General features: G+C 36.0%; 18 non-coding genes across 18 annotated transcripts; 9 read left to right on the top strand and 9 right to left on the bottom strand.

The window, feature by feature from the left end:
* Positions 1 to 546: 546 nt before the first annotated feature.
* Positions 547 to 665, bottom strand: LOC149129972 (5S ribosomal RNA). The gene has a single exon (XR_016239685.1). It is a non-coding gene; the product is annotated as a 5S ribosomal RNA (ribosomal RNA).
* A 694-nt stretch (positions 666 to 1,359) lies between these two features.
* Positions 1,360 to 1,478, top strand: LOC149129971 (5S ribosomal RNA). The gene has a single exon (XR_016239942.1). It is a non-coding gene; the product is annotated as a 5S ribosomal RNA (ribosomal RNA).
* Positions 1,479 to 2,446: 968 nt separating this feature from the next.
* LOC149129970 (5S ribosomal RNA) lies at positions 2,447 to 2,565 on the bottom strand. The gene has a single exon (XR_016239683.1). It is a non-coding gene; the product is annotated as a 5S ribosomal RNA (ribosomal RNA).
* A 694-nt stretch (positions 2,566 to 3,259) lies between these two features.
* LOC149129969 (5S ribosomal RNA) lies at positions 3,260 to 3,378 on the top strand. The gene has a single exon (XR_016239941.1). It is a non-coding gene; the product is annotated as a 5S ribosomal RNA (ribosomal RNA).
* A 947-nt stretch (positions 3,379 to 4,325) lies between these two features.
* Positions 4,326 to 4,444, bottom strand: LOC149129968 (5S ribosomal RNA). Its single transcript, XR_016239294.1, has one exon. It is a non-coding gene; the product is annotated as a 5S ribosomal RNA (ribosomal RNA).
* Positions 4,445 to 5,138: 694 nt separating this feature from the next.
* LOC149129967 (5S ribosomal RNA) lies at positions 5,139 to 5,257 on the top strand. Its single transcript, XR_016239940.1, has one exon. It is a non-coding gene; the product is annotated as a 5S ribosomal RNA (ribosomal RNA).
* A 953-nt stretch (positions 5,258 to 6,210) lies between these two features.
* On the bottom strand, positions 6,211 to 6,329 carry LOC149129966 (5S ribosomal RNA). The gene has a single exon (XR_016239357.1). It is a non-coding gene; the product is annotated as a 5S ribosomal RNA (ribosomal RNA).
* A 694-nt stretch (positions 6,330 to 7,023) lies between these two features.
* On the top strand, positions 7,024 to 7,142 carry LOC149129965 (5S ribosomal RNA). The gene has a single exon (XR_016239939.1). It is a non-coding gene; the product is annotated as a 5S ribosomal RNA (ribosomal RNA).
* A 950-nt stretch (positions 7,143 to 8,092) lies between these two features.
* On the bottom strand, positions 8,093 to 8,211 carry LOC149129964 (5S ribosomal RNA). The gene has a single exon (XR_016239682.1). It is a non-coding gene; the product is annotated as a 5S ribosomal RNA (ribosomal RNA).
* Positions 8,212 to 8,905: 694 nt separating this feature from the next.
* Positions 8,906 to 9,024, top strand: LOC149129963 (5S ribosomal RNA). The gene has a single exon (XR_016239938.1). It is a non-coding gene; the product is annotated as a 5S ribosomal RNA (ribosomal RNA).
* Positions 9,025 to 9,984: 960 nt separating this feature from the next.
* Positions 9,985 to 10,103, bottom strand: LOC149129962 (5S ribosomal RNA). Its single transcript, XR_016239681.1, has one exon. It is a non-coding gene; the product is annotated as a 5S ribosomal RNA (ribosomal RNA).
* Positions 10,104 to 10,797: 694 nt separating this feature from the next.
* On the top strand, positions 10,798 to 10,916 carry LOC149129961 (5S ribosomal RNA). The gene has a single exon (XR_016239999.1). It is a non-coding gene; the product is annotated as a 5S ribosomal RNA (ribosomal RNA).
* A 960-nt stretch (positions 10,917 to 11,876) lies between these two features.
* Positions 11,877 to 11,995, bottom strand: LOC149129960 (5S ribosomal RNA). Its single transcript, XR_016239680.1, has one exon. It is a non-coding gene; the product is annotated as a 5S ribosomal RNA (ribosomal RNA).
* A 694-nt stretch (positions 11,996 to 12,689) lies between these two features.
* Positions 12,690 to 12,808, top strand: LOC149129959 (5S ribosomal RNA). The gene has a single exon (XR_016239937.1). It is a non-coding gene; the product is annotated as a 5S ribosomal RNA (ribosomal RNA).
* A 966-nt stretch (positions 12,809 to 13,774) lies between these two features.
* LOC149129958 (5S ribosomal RNA) lies at positions 13,775 to 13,893 on the bottom strand. The gene has a single exon (XR_016239679.1). It is a non-coding gene; the product is annotated as a 5S ribosomal RNA (ribosomal RNA).
* A 694-nt stretch (positions 13,894 to 14,587) lies between these two features.
* Positions 14,588 to 14,706, top strand: LOC149129957 (5S ribosomal RNA). The gene has a single exon (XR_016239936.1). It is a non-coding gene; the product is annotated as a 5S ribosomal RNA (ribosomal RNA).
* A 964-nt stretch (positions 14,707 to 15,670) lies between these two features.
* Positions 15,671 to 15,789, bottom strand: LOC149129956 (5S ribosomal RNA). Its single transcript, XR_016239678.1, has one exon. It is a non-coding gene; the product is annotated as a 5S ribosomal RNA (ribosomal RNA).
* Positions 15,790 to 16,483: 694 nt separating this feature from the next.
* Positions 16,484 to 16,602, top strand: LOC149129955 (5S ribosomal RNA). Its single transcript, XR_016239935.1, has one exon. It is a non-coding gene; the product is annotated as a 5S ribosomal RNA (ribosomal RNA).
* The last annotated feature ends 133 nt before the right edge of the window (positions 16,603 to 16,735 follow it).

Below are 16,735 nucleotides of genomic sequence, written 5' to 3'. Positions count from 1 at the left end.
TTAAGCATCCCAACGGGCATCATCTGGCACCTCGGTAAGGCGAGTTGCAAACAATGACTAAAAGTTCGTGCTTAGTGGTCCAGTCCCTACAAACATATCGAATGCCAGAGGTTGAAAGAGATAGTTCACTGCCAGTTCCCAGAACAAGCATATGAATTTTTTTAGAAACTAACGCAACTATTATCTCCCTTTATAGAGTCACAGAATATGCAAATCGTTTGAATTATGGGAGAGAATGCTTTACACTATTTGTTCCTGTTCTCTCAGGTTGATGGTTGTTCAACAGTGAACATGACATGAAAGCTATTTTCAATATCTTCACGGGAAAACTTTTCAGCTGCACGATCATCACTGTCAACAAGTTTCATGGATAAGTAGTAGTCTTACAAGAGGTTCCCACCCGCTGAATTTTGGTTAATCTGCGTATGCTTTCTGTATTTCATATTGAAAGTAAATCGAATCCACTTTCTTTTATCATATTACATTGTAAAAAATTCAATTTGTTTAAATTAATTTTTAAAAAAATGTTAAAAGAAGCAAAAAAAATGCTTACAGCACCTAGGGTTCCCAAGCGGTCACCCATCTAAGTACTAACTAGGCTCGATGTTGCTTAACTTCGGTGATCGGACGAGAACCGGTGTTTTCAACGTGATATGGCCGTAAACATCAGAGAAGTAAATTTTAATGTATTTATTCTATAATATCATACTAACGCAATTTTATTTTTCAGAACATTTGATTTCTTTCAATTTATATAGAAATTGAGGCTTTAACATTTATTTTTTTGCAACTTAAAAGCGAAAAATACGGCCGCACATATATTCATTATTTCTCATTTGCGCGATCAGTATCAATGCTGGGTATAATCTGTAAATAAATTGGTGCTATTTTATATCCGACCCAATGGATATAACGGTCGTATAACGTCATTACACCGGCATATAATAACATTGTTTCGAAAGCACTGGCGCACAAAATGTGAATTGTTTTCTGGTAAAGATGAACGTGTATAACGGGTGCCAAGCAAATAAAAACTTAAATGACCGTAAGAGTGAGAAGGAAAATAGGGAAAGTTCATAAGTCGTTAAAGTGTGCAATGTATAGGTAGTAGTATATGATGTGAATGATTAGTAAGTGTTGTTGCCAGCGTTTAACTGTTCAGCACTGTGAAGGTGAACGATAATTTGTTTTTTATAGAAAGATCGCTAAGATGGCACTGTGAAGATGAAAGATAATGTCTTTTTACCGAAGGATTGCCAAGTTATATACAAAGTGAAAGAAAGAAAAATACATTCTAAAAAATGAAAATGATTTAGTATAAGTTTATAGAATAAATAGATTAAAATTTACTGTATAGATGTTTACGGCCATATCACGTTGAAAGCACCGGTTCTCGTCCGATCACCGAAGTTAAGCAACATCGAGCCTAGTTAGTACTTAGATGGGTGACCGCTTGGGAACCCTAGGTGCTGTAAGCATTCTTTTTCTTTTTAATTTACACAAGCTGTAAATTTTAACAAGCATTAAAACAGCGGATTCAATTTATTTTCATCAGGACTTATTCTTTGTAAGCCTGGCACTTATTATATCGTCCACTTTTTGCCGAACCGCTAAGTTACAGGGACGTATACACACCACCATCGGTTGTCATGCGATGTTGGGGAACAGACACAAACATATACACGCACATACATACATATATATATATATATATATATATATATATATATATATATATATATATATATACACATGTATACACATGTATACGACGGGCTTCTTTCAGTTTCCGTCTACCAAAACCACTCATAAGGCTTTGGTCGTCCCGAGACTATAGTAGACGACACTTGCCCAAGGTGCCACGCAGTGGGTCTGAACCCGGAACCATGTGGTTGGAAAAGTTAAGCATCCCAACGGGCATCATCTGGCACCTCGGTAAGGCGAGTTGCAAACAATGACTAAAAGTTCGTGCTTAGTGGTCCAGTCCCTACAAACATATCGAATGCCAGAGGTTGAAAGAGATAGTTCACTGCCAGTTCCCAGAACAAGGATATGAATTTTTTTAGAAACTAACGCAACTATTATCTCCCTTTATAGAGTCACAGAATAAGCAAATCGTTTGAATTATGGGAGAGAATGCTTTACACTATTTGTTCCTGTTCTCTCAGGTTGATGGTTGTTCAACAGTGAACATGACATGAAAGCTATTTTCAATATCTTCACGGGAAAACTTTTCAGCTGCACGATCATCACTGTCAACAAGTTTCATGGATAAGTAGTAGTCTTACAAGAGGTTCCCACCCGCTGAATTTTGGTTAATCTGCGTATGCTTTCTGTATTTCATATTGAAAGTAAATCGAATCCACTTTCTTTTATCATATTACATTGTCAAAATTCAATTTGTTTAAATTAATTTTTTTAAAAATGTTAAAAGAAGCCAAAAAAATGCTTACAGCACCTAGGGTTCCCAAGCGGTCACCCATCTAAGTACTAACTAGGCTCGATGTTGCTTAACTTCGGTGATCGGACGAGAACCGGTGTTTTCAACGTGATATGGCCGTAAACATCAGAGATGTAAATTTTAATGTATTTATTCTATAATATCATACTAAAGCAATTTTATTTTTCAGAACATTTGATTTCTTTCAATTTATATAGAAATTGAGGCTTTAACATTTATTTTTTTGCAACTTAAAAGCGAAAAATACGGCCGCACATATATTCATTATTTCTCATTTGCGCGATCAGTATCAATGCTGGGTATAATCTGTAAATAAATTGGTGCTATTTTATATCCGACCCAATGGATATAACGGTCGTATAACGTCATTACACCGGCATATAATAACATTGTTTCGAAAGCACTGGCGCACAAAATGTGAATTGTTTTCTGGTAAAGATGAACGTGTATAACGGGTGCCAAGCAAATAAAAACTTAAATGACCGTAAGAGTGAGAAGGAAAATAAGGAAAGTTCATAAGTCGTTAAAGTGTGCAATGTATAGGTAGTAGTATATGATGTGAATGATTAGTAAGTGTTGTTGCCAGCGTTTAACTGTTCAGCACTGTGAAGGTGAACGATAATTTGTTTTTTATAGAAAGATCGCTAAGATGGCACTGTGAAGATGAAAGATAATGTCTTTTTACCGAAGGATTGCCAAGTTATATACAAAGTGAAAGAAAGAAAAATACATTCTAAAAAATGAAAATGATTTAGTATAAGTTTATAGAATAAATAGATTAAAATTTACTTCTCTGATGTTTACGGCCATATCACGTTGAAAGCACCGGTTCTCGTCCGATCACCGAAGTTAAGCAACATCGAGCCTAGTTAGTACTTAGATGGGTGACCGCTTGGGAACCCTAGGTGCTGTAAGCATTCTTTTTCTTTTTAATTTACACAAGCTGTAAATTTTAACAAGCATTAAAACAGCGGATTCAATTTATTTTCATCAGGACTTATTCTTTGTAAGCCTGGCACTTATTATATCGTCCACTTTTTGCCGAACCGCTAAGTTACAGGGACGTATACACACCACCATCGGTTGTCATGCGATGTTGGGGAACAGACACAAACATATACACGCACATACATACATATATATATATATATATATATATATATATACACATGTATACACATGTATACGACGGGCTTCTTTCAGTTTCCGTCTACCAAAACCACTCATAAGGCTTTGGTCGTCCCGAGACTATAGTAGAAGACACTTGCCCAAGGTGCCACGCAGTGGGTCTGAACCCGGAACCATGTGGTTGGAAAAGTTAAGCATCCCAACGGGCATCATCTGGCACCTCGGTAAGGCGAGTTGCAAACAATGACTAAAAGTTCGTGCTTAGTGGTCCAGTCCCTACAAACATATCGAATGCCAGAGGTTGAAAGAGATAGTTCACTGCCAGTTCCCAGAACAAGCATATGAATTTTTTTAGAAACTAACGCAACTATTATCTCCCTTTATAGAGTCACAGAATATGCAAATCGTTTGAATTATGGGAGAGAATGCTTTACACTATTTGTTCCTGTTCTCTCAGGTTGATGGTTGTTCAACAGTGAACATGACATGAAAGCTATTTTCAATATCTTCACGGGAAAACTTTTCAGCTGCACGATCATCACTGTCAACAAGTTTCATGGATAAGTAGTAGTCTTACAAGAGGTTCCCACCCGCTGAATTTTGGTTAATCTGCGTATGCTTTCTGTATTTCATATTGAAAGTAAATCGAATCCACTTTCTTTTATCATATTACATTGTAAAAAATTCAATTTGTTTAAATTAATTTTTAAAAAAATGTTAAAAGAAGCAAAAAAAATGCTTACAGCACCTAGGGTTCCCAAGCGGTCACCCAGCTAAGTACTAACTAGGCTCGATGCTGCTTAACTTCGGTGATCGGACGAGAACCGGTGTTTTCAACGTGATATGGCCGTAAACATCAGAGAAGTAAATTTTAATGTATTTATTCTATAATATCATACTAAAGCAATTTTATTTTTCAGAACATTTGATTTCTTTCAATCTATATAGAAATTGAGGCTTTAACATTTATTTTTTTGCAACTTAAAAGCGAAAAATACGGCCGCACATATATTCATTATTTCTCATTTGCGCGATCAGTATCAATGCTGGGTATAATCTGTAAATAAATTGGTGCTATTTTATATCCGACCCAATGGATATAACGGTCGTATAACGTCATTACACCGGCATATAATAACATTGTTTCGAAAGCACTGGCGCACAAAATGTGAATTGTTTTCTGGTAAAGATGAACGTGTATAACGGGTGCCAAGCAAATAAAAACTTAAATGACCGTAAGAGTGAGAAGGAAAATAGGGAAAGTTCATAAGTCGTTAAAGTGTGCAATGTATAGGTAGTAGTATATGATGTGAATGATTAGTAAGTGTTGTTGCCAGCGTTTAACTGTTCAGCACTGTGAAGGTGAACGATAATTTGTTTTTTATAGAAAGATCGCTAAGATGGCACTGTGAAGATGAAAGATAATGTCTTTTTACCGAAGGATTGCCAAGTTATATACAAAGTGAAAGAAAGAAAATTACATTCTAAAAAATGAAAATGATTTAGTATAAGTTTATAGAATAAATAGATTAAAATTTACTGTATAGATGTTTACGGCCATATCACGTTGAAAGCACCGGTTCTCGTCCGATCACCGAAGTTAAGCAACATCGAGCCTAGTTAGTACTTAGATGGGTGACCGCTTGGGAACCCTAGGTGCTGTAAGCATTCTTTTTCTTTTTAATTTACACAAGCTGTAAATTTTAACAAGCATTAAAACAGCGGATTCAATTTATTTTCATCAGGACTTATTCTTTGTAAGCCTGGCACTTATTATATCGGCCACTTTTTGCCGAACCGCTAAGTTACAGGGACGTATACACACCACCATCGGTTGTCATGCGATGTTGGGGAACAGACACAAACATATACACGCACATACATACATATATATATATATATATATATATATATATATATATATACACATGTATACACATGTATACGACGGGCTTCTTTCAGTTTCCGTCTACCAAAACCACTCATAAGGCTTTGGTCGTCCCGAGACTATAGTAGAAGACACTTGCCCAAGGTGCCACGCAGTGGGTCTGAACCCGGAACCATGTGGTTGGAAAAGTTAAGCATCCCAACGGGCATCATCTGGCACCTCGGTAAGGCGAGTTGCAAACAATGACTAAAAGTTCGTGCTTAGTGGTCCAGTCCCTACAAACATATCGAATGCCAGAGGTTGAAAGAGATAGTTCACTGCCAGTTCCCAGAACAAGCATATGAATTTTTTAGAAAATAACGCAACTATTATCTCCCTTTATAGAGTCACAGAATATGCAAATCGTTTGAATTATGGGAGAGAATGCTTTACACTATTTGTTCCTGTTCTCTCAGGTTGATGGTTGTTCAACAGTGAACATGACATGAAAGCTATTTTCAATATCTTCACGGGAAAACTTTTCAGCTGCACGATCATCACTGTCAACAAGTTTCATGGATAAGTAGTAGTCTTACAAGAGGTTGCCACCCGCTGAATTTTGGTTAATCTGCGTATGCTTTCTGTATTTCATATTGAAAGTAAATCGAATCCACTTTCTTTTATCATATTACATTGTCAAAATTCAATTTGTTTAAATTAATTTTTAAAAAAATGTTAAAAGAAGCAAAAAAAATGCTTACAGCACCTAGGGTTCCCAAGCGGTCCTCCATCTAAGTACTAACTAGGCTCGATGTTGCTTAACTTCGGTGATCGGACGAGAACCGGTGTTTTCAACGTGATATGGCCGTAAACATCAGAGAAGTAAATTTTAATGTATTTATTCTATAATATCATACTAAAGCAATTTTATTTTTCAGAACATTTGATTTCTTTCAATTTATATAGAAATTGAGGCTTTAACATTTATTTTTTTGCAACTTAAAAGCGAAAAATACGGCCGCACATATATTCATTATTTCTCATTTGCGCGATCAGTATCAATGCTGGTTATAATCTGTAAATAAATTGGTGCTATTTTATATCCGACCCAATGGATATAACGGTCGTATAACGTCATTACACCGGCATATAATAACATTGTTTCGAAAGCACTGGCGCACTTAATGTGAATTGTTTTCTGGTAAAGATGAACGTGTATAACGGGTGCCAAGCAAATAAAAACTTAAATGACCGTAAGAGTGAGAAGGAAAATAGGGAAAGTTAATAAGTCGTTAAAGTGTGCAATGTATAGGTAGTAGTATATGATGTGAATGATTAGTAAGTGTTGTTGCCAGCGTTTAACTGTTCAGCACTGTGAAGGTGAACGATAATTTGTTTTTTATAGAAAGATCGCTAAGATGGCACTGTGAAGATGAAAGATAATGTCTTTTTACCGAAGGATTGCCAAGTTATATACAAAGTGAAAGAAAGAAAAATACATTCTAAAAAATGAAAATGATTTAGTATAAGTTTATAGAATAAATAGATTAAAATTTACTGTATAGATGTTTACGGCCATATCACGTTGAAAGCACCGGTTCTCGTCCGATCACCGAAGTTAAGCAACATCGAGCCTAGTTAGTACTTAGATGGGTGACCGCTTGGGAACCCTAGGTGCTGTAAGCATTCTTTTTCTTTTTAATTTACACAAGCTGTAAATTTTAACAAGCATTAAAACAGCGGATTCAATTTATTTTCATCAGGACTTATTCTTTGTAAGCCTGGCACTTATTATATCGTCCACTTTTTGCCGAACCGCTAAGTTACAGGGACGTATACACACCACCATCGGTTGTCATGCGATGTTGGGGAACAGACACAAACATATACACGCACATACATACATATATATATATATATATATATATATATATATATACACATGTATACACATGTATACGACGGGCTTCTTTCAGTTTCCGTCTACCAAAACCACTCATAAGGCTTTGGTCGTCCCGAGACTATAGTAGAAGACACTTGCCCAAGGTGCCACGCAGTGGGTCTGAACCCGGAACCATGTGGTTGGAAAAGTTAAGCATCCCAACGGGCATCATCTGGCACCTCGGTAAGGCGAGTTGCAAACAATGACTAAAAGTTCGTGCTTAGTGGTCCAGTCCCTACAAACATATCGAATGCCAGAGGTTGAAAGAGATAGTTCACTGCCAGTTCCCAGAACAAGCATATGAATTTTTTTAGAAACTAACGCAACTATTATCTCCCTTTATAGAGTCACAGAATATGCAAATCGTTTGAATTATGGGAGAGAATGCTTTACACTATTTGTTCCTGTTCTCTCAGGTTGATGGTTGTTCAACAGTGAACATGACATGAAAGCTATTTTCAATATCTTCACGGGAAAACTTTTCAGCTGCACGATCATCACTGTCAACAAGTTTCATGGATAAGTAGTAGTCTTACAAGAGGTTCCCACCCGCTGAATTTTGGTTAATCTGCGTATGCTTTCTGTATTTCATATTGAAAGTAAATCGAATCCACTTTCTTTTATCATATTACATTATCAAAATTCAATTTGTTTAAATTAATTTTTAAAAAAATGTTAAAAGAAGCCAAAAAAATGCTTACAGCACCTAGGGTTCCCAAGCGGTCACCCATCTAAGTACTAACTAGGCTCGATGTTGCTTAACTTCGGTGATCGGACGAGAACCGGTGTTTTCAACGTGATATGGCCGTAAACATCAGAGCAGTAAATTTTAATGTATTTATTCTATAATATCATACTAACGCAATTTTATTTTTCAGAACATTTGATTTCTTTCAATTTATATAGAAATTGAGGCTTTAACATTTATTTTTTTGCAACTTAAAAGCGAAAAATACGGCCGCACATATATTCATTATTTCTCATTTGCGCGATCAGTATCAATGCTGGTTATAATCTGTAAATAAATTGGTGCTATTTTATATCCGACCCAATGGATATAACGGTCGTATAACGTCATTACACCGGCATATAATAACATTGTTTCGAAAGCACTGGCGCACAAAATGTGAATTGTTTTCTGGTAAAGATGAACGTGTATAACGGGTGCCAAGCAAATAAAAACTTAAATGACCGTAAGAATGAGAAGGAAAATAGGGAAAGTTCATAAGTCGTTAAAGTGTGCAATGTATAGGTAGTAGTATATGATGTGAATGATTAGTAAGTGTTGTTGCCAGCGTTTAACTGTTCAGCACTGTGAAGGTGAACGATAATTTGTTTTTTATAGAAAGATCGCTAAGATGGCACTGTGAAGATGAAAGATAATGTCTTTTTACCGAAGGATTGCCAAGTTATATACAAAGTGAAAGAAAGAAAAATACATTCTAAAAAATGAAAATGATTTAGTATAAGTTTATAGAATAAATAGATTAAAATTTACTGTATAGATGTTTACGGCCATATCACGTTGAAAGCACCGGTTCTCGTCCGATCACCGAAGTTAAGCAACATCGAGCCTAGTTAGTACTTAGATGGGTGACCGCTTGGGAACCCTAGGTGCTGTAAGCATTCTTTTTCTTTTTAATTTACACAAGCTGTAAATTTTAACAAGCATTAAAACAGCGGATTCAATTTATTTTCATCAGGACTTATTCTTTGTAAGCCTGGCACTTATTATATCGTCCACTTTTTGCCGAACCGCTAAGTTACAGGGACGTATACACACCACCATCGGTTGTCATGCGATGTTGGGGAACAGACACAAACATATACACGCACATACATACATATATATATATATATATATATATATATATATATATATATATATACACATGTATACACATGTATACGACGGGCTTCTTTCAGTTTCCGTCTACCAAAACCACTCATAAGGCTTTGGTCGTCCCGAGACTATAGTAGAAGACACTTGCCCAAGGTGCCACGCAGTGGGTCTGAACCCGGAACCATGTGGTTGGAAAAGTTAAGCATCCCAACGGGCATCATCTGGCACCTCGGTAAGGCGAGTTGCAAACAATGACTAAAAGTTCGTGCTTAGTGGTCCAGTCCCTACAAACATATCGAATGCCAGAGGTTGAAAGAGATAGTTCACTGCCAGTTCCCAGAACAAGCATATGAATTTTTTTAGAAACTAACGCAACTATTATCTCCCTTTATAGAGTCACAGAATATGCAAATCGTTTGAATTATGGGAGAGAATGCTTTACACTATTTGTTCCTGTTCTCTCAGGTTGATGGTTGTTCAACAGTGAACATGACATGAAAGCTATTTTCAATATCTTCACGGGAAAACTTTTCAGCTGCACGATCATCACTGTCAACAAGTTTCATGGATAAGTAGTAGTCTTACAAGAGGTTCCCACCCGCTGAATTTTGGTTAATCTGCGTATGCTTTCTGTATTTCATATTGAAAGTAAATCGAATCCACTTTCTTTTATCATATTACATTATCAAAATTCAATTTGTTTAAATTAATTTTTAAAAAAATGTTAAAAGAAGCCAAAAAAATGCTTACAGCACCTAGGGTTCCCAAGCGGTCACCCATCTAAGTACTAACTAGGCTCGATGTTGCTTAACTTCGGTGATCGGACGAGAACCGGTGTTTTCAACGTGATATGGCCGTAAACATCAGAGCAGTAAATTTTAATGTATTTATTCTATAATATCATACTAACGCAATTTTATTTTTCAGAACATTTGATTTCTTTCAATTTATATAGAAATTGAGGCTTTAACATTTATTTTTTTGCAACTTAAAAGCGAAAAATACGGCCGCACATATATTCATTATTTCTCATTTGCGCGATCAGTATCAATGCTGGTTATAATCTGTAAATAAATTGGTGCTATTTTATATCCGACCCAATGGATATAACGGTCGTATAACGTCATTACACCGGCATATAATAACATTGTTTCGAAAGCACTGGCGCACAAAATGTGAATTGTTTTCTGGTAAAGATGAACGTGTATAACGGGTGCCAAGCAAATAAAAACTTAAATGACCGTAAGAATGAGAAGGAAAATAGGGAAAGTTCATAAGTCGTTAAAGTGTGCAATGTATAGGTAGTAGTATATGATGTGAATGATTAGTAAGTGTTGTTGCCAGCGTTTAACTGTTCAGCACTGTGAAGGTGAACGATAATTTGTTTTTTATAGAAAGATCGCTAAGATGGCACTGTGAAGATGAAAGATAATGTCTTTTTACCGAAGGATTGCCAAGTTATATACAAAGTGAAAGAAAGAAAAATACATTCTAAAAAATGAAAATGATTTAGTATAAGTTTATAGAATAAATAGATTAAAATTTACTGTATAGATGTTTACGGCCATATCACGTTGAAAGCACCGGTTCTCGTCCGATCACCGAAGTTAAGCGACATCGAGCCTAGTTAGTACTTAGATGGGTGACCGCTTGGGAACCCTAGGTGCTGTAAGCATTCTTTTTCTTTTTAATTTACACAAGCTGTAACTTTTAACAAGCATTAAAACAGCGGATTCAATTTATTTTCATCAGGACTTATTCTTTGTAAGCCTGGCACTTATTATATCGTCCACTTTTTGCCGAACCGCTAAGTTACAGGGACGTATACACACCACCATCGGTTGTCATGCGATGTTGGGGAACAGACACAAACATATACACGCACATACATACATATATATATATATATATATATATATATATATATATATATATATACACATGTATACACATGTATACGACGGGCGTCTTTCAGTTTCCGTCTACCAAAACCACTCATAAGGCTTTGGTCGTCCCGAGACTATAGTAGAAGACACTTGCCCAAGGTGCCACGCAGTGGGACTGAACCCGGAACCATGTGGTTGGAAAAGTTAAGCATCCCAACGGGCATCATCTGGCACCTCGGTAAGGAGAGCTGCAAACAATGACTAAAAGTTCGTGCTCAGTGGTCCAGTCCCTACAAACATATCGAATGCCAGAGGTTGAAAGAGATAGTTCACTGCCAGTTCCCAGAACAAGGATATGAATTTTTTTAGAAACTAACGCAACTATTATCTCCCTTTATAGAGTCACAGAATATGCAAATCGTTTGAATTATGGGAGAGAATGCTTTACACTATTTGTTCCTGTTCTCTCAGGTTGATGGTTGTTCAACAGTGAACATGACATGAAAGCTATTTTCAATATCTTCACGGGAAAACTTTTCAGCTGCACGATCATCACTGTCAACATGTTTCATGGATAAGTAGTAGTCTCACAAGAGGTTCCCACCCGCTGAATTTTGGTTAATCTGCGTATGCTTTCTGTATTTCATATTGAAAGTAAATCGAATCCACTTTCTTTTATCATATTACATTATCAAAATTCAATTTGTTTAAATTAATTTTTTAAAAAATGTTAAAAGAAGCAAAAAAAATGCTTACAGCACCTAGGGTTCCCAAGCGGTCACCCATCTAAGTACTAACTAGGCTCGATGTTGCTTAACTTCGGTGATCGGACGAGAACCGGTGTTTTCAACGTGATATGGCCGTAAACATCACAGAAGTAAATTTTAATGTATTTATTCTATAATATCATACTAACGCAATTTTATTTTTCAGAACATTTGATTTCTTTCAATTTATATAGAAATTGAGGCTTTAACATTTATTTTTTTGCAACTTAAAAGCGAAAAATACGGCCGCACATATATTCATTATTTCTCATTTGCGCGATCAGTATCAATGCTGGTTATAATCTGTAAATAAATTGGTGCTATTTTATATCCGACCCAATGGATATAACGGTCGTATAACGTCATTACACCGGCATATAATAACATTGTTTCGAAAGCACTGGCGCACAAAATGTGAATTGTTTTCTGGTAAAGATGAACGTGTATAACGGGTGCCAAGCAAATAAAAACTTAAATGACCGTAAGAGTGAGAAGGAAAATAGGGAAAGTTCATAAGTCGTTAAAGTGTGCAATGTATAGGTAGTAGTATATGATGTGAATGATTAGTAAGTGTTGTTGCCAGCGTTTAACTGTTCAGCACTGTGAAGGTGAACGATAATTTGTTTTTTATAGAAAGATCGCTAAGATGGCACAGTGAAGATGAAAGATAATGTCTTTTTACCGAAGGATTGCCAAGTTATATACAAAGTGAAAGAAAGAAAAATACATTCTAAAAAATGAAAATGATTTAGTATAAGTTTATAGAATAAATAGATTAAAATTTACTGTATAGATGTTTACGGCCATATCACGTTGAAAGCACCGGTTCTCGTCCGATCACCGAAGTTAAGCAACATCGAGCCTAGTTAGTACTTAGATGGGTGACCGCTTGGGAACCCTAGGTGCTGTAAGCATTCTTTTTCTTTTTAATTTACACAAGCTGTAAATTTTAACAAGCATTAAAACAGCGGATTCAATTTATTTTCATCAGGACTTATTCTTTGTAAGCCTGGCACTTATTATATCGTCCACTTTTTGCCGAACCGCTAAGTTACAGGGACGTATACACACCACCATCGGTTGTCATGCGATGTTGGGGAACAGACACAAACATATACACGCACATACATACATATATATATATATATATATATATATATATATATATATATATATATATATACACATGTATACACATGTATACGACGGGCGTCTTTCAGTTTCCGTCTACCAAAACCACTCATAAGGCTTTGGTCGTCCCGAGACTATAGTAGAAGACACTTGCCCAAGGTGCCACGCAGTGGGACTGAACCCGGAACCATGTGGTTGGAAAAGTTAAGCATCCCAACGGGCATCATCTGGCACCTCGGTAAGGAGAGCTGCAAACAATGACTAAAAGTTCGTGCTCAGTGGTCCAGTCCCTACAAACATATCGAATGCCAGAGGTTGAAAGAGATAGTTCACTGCCAGTTCCCAGAACAAGGATATGAATTTTTTTAGAAACTAACGCAACTATTATCTCCCTTTATAGAGTCACAGAATATGCAAATCGTTTGAATTATGGGAGAGAATGCTTTACACTATTTGTTCCTGTTCTCTCAGGTTGATGGTTGTTCAACAGTGAACATGACATGAAAGCTATTTTCAATATCTTCACGGGAAAACTTTTCAGCTGCACGATCATCACTGTCAACATGTTTCATGGATAAGTAGTAGTCTCACAAGAGGTTCCCACCCGCTGAATTTTGGTTAATCTGCGTATGCTTTCTGTATTTCATATTGAAAGTAAATCGAATCCACTTTCTTTTATCATATTACATTATCAAAATTCAATTTGTTTAAATTAATTTTTTAAAAAATGTTAAAAGAAGCAAAAAAAATGCTTACAGCACCTAGGGTTCCCAAGCGGTCACCCATCTAAGTACTAACTAGGCTCGATGTTGCTTAACTTCGGTGATCGGACGAGAACCGGTGTTTTCAACGTGATATGGCCGTAAACATCACAGAAGTAAATTTTAATGTATTTATTCTATAATATCATACTAACGCAATTTTATTTTTCAGAACATTTGATTTCTTTCAATTTATATAGAAATTGAGGCTTTAACATTTATTTTTTTGCAACTTAAAAGCGAAAAATACGGCCGCACATATATTCATTATTTCTCATTTGCGCGATCAGTATCAATGCTGGTTATAATCTGTAAATAAATTGGTGCTATTTTATATCCGACCCAATGGATATAACGGTCGTATAACGTCATTACACCGGCATATAATAACATTGTTTCGAAAGCACTGGCGCACAAAATGTGAATTGTTTTCTGGTAAAGATGAACGTGTATAACGGGTGCCAAGCAAATAAAAACTTAAATGACCGTAAGAGTGAGAAGGAAAATAGGGAAAGTTCATAAGTCGTTAAAGTGTGCAATGTATAGGTAGTAGTATATGATGTGAATGATTAGTAAGTGTTGTTGCCAGCGTTTAACTGTTCAGCACTGTGAAGGTGAACGATAATTTGTTTTTTATAGAAAGATCGCTAAGATGGCACAGTGAAGATGAAAGATAATGTCTTTTTACCGAAGGATTGCCAAGTTATATACAAAGTGAAAGAAAGAAAAATACATTCTAAAAAATGAAAATGATTTAGTATAAGTTTATAGAATAAATAGATTAAAATTTACTGTATAGATGTTTACGGCCATATCACGTTGAAAGCACCGGTTCTCGTCCGATCACCGAAGTTAAGCAACATCGAGCCTAGTTAGTACTTAGATGGGTGACCGCTTGGGAACCCTAGGTGCTGTAAGCATTCTTTTTCTTTTTAATTTACACAAGCTGTAAATTTTAACAAGCATTAAAACAGCGGATTCAATTTATTTTCATCAGGACTTATTCTTTGTAAGCCTGGCACTTATTATATCGTCCACTTTTTGCCGAACCGCTAAGTTACAGGGACGTATACACACCACCATCGGTTGTCATGCGATGTTGGGGAACAGACACAAACATATACACGCACATACATACATATATATATATATATATATATATATATATATATATATATATATATATACACATGTATACACATGTATACGACGGGCGTCTTTCAGTTTCCGTCTACCAAAACCACTCATAAGGCTTTGGTCGTCCCGAGACTATAGTAGAAGACACTTGCCCAAGGTGCCACGCAGTGGGACTGAACCCGGAACCATGTGGTTGGAAAAGTTAAGCATCCCAACGGGCATCATCTGGCACCTCGGTAAGGAGAGCTGCAAACAATGACTAAAAGTTCGTGCTCAGTGGTCCAGTCCCTACAAACATATCGAATGCCAGAGGTTGAAAGAGATAGTTCACTGCCAGTTCCCAGAACAAGGATATGAATTTTTTTAGAAACTAACGCAACTATTATCTCCCTTTATAGAGTCACAGAATATGCAAATCGTTTGAATTATGGGAGAGAATGCTTTACACTATTTGTTCCTGTTCTCTCAGGTTGATGGTTGTTCAACAGTGAACATGACATGAAAGCTATTTTCAATATCTTCACGGGAAAACTTTTCAGCTGCACGATCATCACTGTCAACATGTTTCATGGATAAGTAGTAGTCTCACAAGAGGTTCCCACCCGCTGAATTTTGGTTAATCTGCGTATGCTTTCTGTATTTCATATTGAAAGTAAATCGAATCCACTTTCTTTTATCATATTACATTATCAAAATTCAATTTGTTTAAATTAATTTTTTAAAAAATGTTAAAAGAAGCAAAAAAAATGCTTACAGCACCTAGGGTTCCCAAGCGGTCACCCATCTAAGTACTAACTAGGCTCGATGTTGCTTAACTTCGGTGATCGGACGAGAACCGGTGTTTTCAACGTGATATGGCCGTAAACATCACAGAAGTAAATTTTAATGTATTTATTCTATAATATCATACTAACGCAATTTTATTTTTCAGAACATTTGATTTCTTTCAATTTATATAGAAATTGAGGCTTTAACATTTATTTTTTTGCAACTTAAAAGCGAAAAATACGGCCGCACATATATTCATTATTTCTCATTTGCGCGATCAGTATCAATGCTGGTTATAATCTGTAAATAAATTGGTGCTATTTTATATCCGACCCAATGGATATAACGGTCGTATAACGTCATTACACCGGCATATAATAACATTGTTTCGAAAGCACTGGCGCACAAAATGTGAATTGTTTTCTGGTAAAGATGAACGTGTATAACGGGTGCCAAGCAAATAAAAACTTAAATGACCGTAAGAGTGAGAAGGAAAATAGGGAAAGTTCATAAGTCGTTAAAGTGTGCAATGTATAGGTAGTAGTATATGATGTGAATGATTAGTAAGTGTTGTTGCCAGCGTTTAACTGTTCAGCACTGTGAAGGTGAACGATAATTTGTTTTTTATAGAAAGATCGCTAAGATGGCACTGTGAAGATGAAAGATAATGTCTTTTTACCGAAGGATTGCCAAGTTATATACAAAGTGAAAGAAAGAAAAATACATTCTAAAAAATGAAAATGATTTAGTATAAGTTTATAGAATAAATAGATTAAAATTTACTGTATAGATGTTTACGGCCATATCACGTTGAAAGCACCGGTTCTCGTCCGATCACCGAAGTTAAGCAACATCGAGCCTAGTTAGTACTTAGATGGGTGACCGCTTGGGAACCCTAGGTGCTGTAAGCATTCTTTTTCTTTTTAATTTACACAAGCTGTAAATTTTAACAAGCATTAAAACAGCGGATTCAATTTATTTTCATCAGGACTTATTCTTTGTAAGCCTGGCACTTATTATATCGTCCACTTTTTGCCGAACCGC

This window comes from Octopus bimaculoides, unplaced genomic scaffold, assembly GCF_046866305.1.
Source record: "Octopus bimaculoides isolate indiv1 unplaced genomic scaffold, ASM4686630v1 contig39, whole genome shotgun sequence".
Lineage (NCBI taxonomy): Eukaryota > Metazoa > Mollusca > Cephalopoda > Octopoda > Octopodidae > Octopus > Octopus bimaculoides.
Note: the sequence above shows the minus strand (reverse complement) of the source record. Positions and strands in the feature narration are given on the sequence as shown.